The sequence below is a fragment of the Lampetra planeri genome, chromosome 25 (genome assembly GCF_965212315.1).
Source record: "Lampetra planeri chromosome 25, kcLamPlan1.2.h2, whole genome shotgun sequence".
Taxonomy (NCBI): Eukaryota; Metazoa; Chordata; class Hyperoartia; order Petromyzontiformes; family Petromyzontidae; genus Lampetra; species Lampetra planeri.
Window position 1 is genome coordinate 173822 of NC_136131.1, and position 2446 is coordinate 176267.

Below are 2446 nucleotides of genomic sequence, written 5' to 3' on the forward strand. Positions count from 1 at the left end.
GCTCGTGTCTAGTGCACGTGTGTATGGTTGTGTACGTGAGCTGTAACAGGACGGAATGAATCCGCGACAGAATGAATGATAAATTATGAGCTGCTCTACGAACGTGCTCAATCATATAGGTACACGTATTCGAAACATAGCTCAGTCGGTGCTCAACCATAGATCGATCGGTGCTCGATCAGTGCTCTATGAAACAGCCGGCTCGGGCACAAGACCCTGGGGGCTTGTGTAGGGTCCCCCAAAGACCCTCTCCCGCCATATCACGTATCAATTATTTAAATCGGGGCATTCAAGACAAGTACCATGGGTGAAGTGTGATGGTCAGAGACACGGTGCGATGTTTTGTGTCGCGCTAAGAGGTCTGGAGTCCAGTTTCATACAGAGCTCAAACCGAGGAATCACCACGAACCAGAATGACAGTGCACCGACACAACCCATAACACAAATCCTGCTTTAACTAAGTCCAGAGACGATCAACAACAAGAGCCACCATTCGCCACGAAGTGGTGGTGATGTCACCACAGTGCTTGTGTCAAGCCAAGTGCACTCTGAGGCCAGGTGAAGTGTTGAAGATTCACTGACAGGTCACAGGACAGAACCAGATGCCATGGGTTGACTGAGATGACTGGCAGATGCACCTAATGTGCCAACTTGCTGCACTTTATCCACCCAGTGCTCCGCTCGTTGTTGTGAGCGTTGCATCTCTCCCCTCCGTTGTTTTTGGAGGGTGGCTGCCTCCAACTCCACCAGTAGGGTCCTTCCCGAGCCTCCTCCATAGAGGCCAATCTTGACACTGCTGGTACCAATCTTCGGCAAGTCCACTCAGCTCCACATCCTCCTGTACCGCATCAGTCCATCTATTTTCCAGCCCGAGTCGCACCCGTTTAGCCCCCCTCTATCCAGCCAAAAAAGCTGTTTGGGCATACTGTTGCTAGGCATGTGGTGGCTAGGCATGCGGGCTCCATAACCAAGCCAATGCATCCTTGCCTGCTAGAGGAGCTCACTGATGGGAATGTGTCCAGATCTTTCAAGGATTTATAAGCTTACAAACCATCCTGTTTAAACCCAGGATTGATCTAGGTAAGCCAGCCTGCACGTTTTCAACCGGCACAGATGTGCCATTAGGGGGGGGGGGTCGATGTTCCGCAAGCATAGAGAAGGGAGGGCATGACTGACCGAGAAGACCCAAAGCTTCGTGTGGAGCGACTGACCAGGTAGCTACACACAGCGTTACACAGGGGATGAAGAGATAATGCTGCTCGAGTAATTCGGAGTGAGACCTCTGCTGTCAAACCAGAGCCGGTCTTTTTAACATTCATAAAAACCATCCATTGCTTGCAGAGAAGTATCTAGCAGGTAAGCCTTCAGACCTGGATAAATGATCGTAAATTTGCAGTGCTTTTTCACAAATAACCGGTCCCACTGAGTGCCACTTTGCGATTGGTCTTTAATCTCAATCTCTTCAATGGTACGATCACAAGTTACACAAGACACTGTGGCACTTCCAGGAGCATGAGCAGAAACACTCGGCCTGATCTTTTTTCGTCTCCTTTTTTAAATTTATCTCACGTTTGGCTCATTGATACCGTAGCGACAACTGACAGAAGCAGCAATTTCACCTTTTGCTAAGCTATCTACTACATTAGTTGTATCAACGAGACACGTAACTTTTCATTTCCTTTCATAAAGAGGCTCATTATCACTTGCTTTTTTCTTAGGTGCTGTAATTTTAAACCGGTGAGGGCACTGGAAATCGTAAAATAATAGCCCTACAAAACAATCACACCCGAGACAGTTTTCCTCAGAGCCTTGTCTCACATGGGTTAACTTCAAGGACAGTGCACATTATCAGAGTTATGTTCTTTTGTTTGTATTATGACTGCAGGTATTGCGGTCTATGCAAACATGACTCCTTGTAAAAAAAGGTGTCAGTTTTGTTGCCAGATAGAAGGGTCAAAAACCAATTATCATATTTTTACTGGCAAATGAGGTTGCCATAACGTGAAGACAGCTTTGGCGTGAAGACAGCGACGATGGCCCAAATCCCTCTCCACAGACCCCGAACATCCCTTCGTGCCCTGCTTATAACCTTGTGGATTCTCCGGGGGAATTTCCCCAGCTGTCTCTTTTGGACACTATGGGGAATTTCCCAACCAAGGACCTCTGGGGAATTTCCCAACCAAGACCCTCCAGACTTTCTGGCACCTCTTTGCATCCAGCCTCGCTGACACCTTGTTTTCACCTCGAGACTTACTGACACAGTCTTTACACATGTGAAGTATTGGAAATGACGGCAGGAAACTCCTTGACGGGTAACACACTTCTTTTATTAAATCTTCACTTATCTCGATACAACGTGTAGTCTCTATTCTTCCGCGTACGGTCACCAGACACCGGTACAACTCGTAACCTCTTCTCTTCTTATAACACACCGTACTGAACTCGT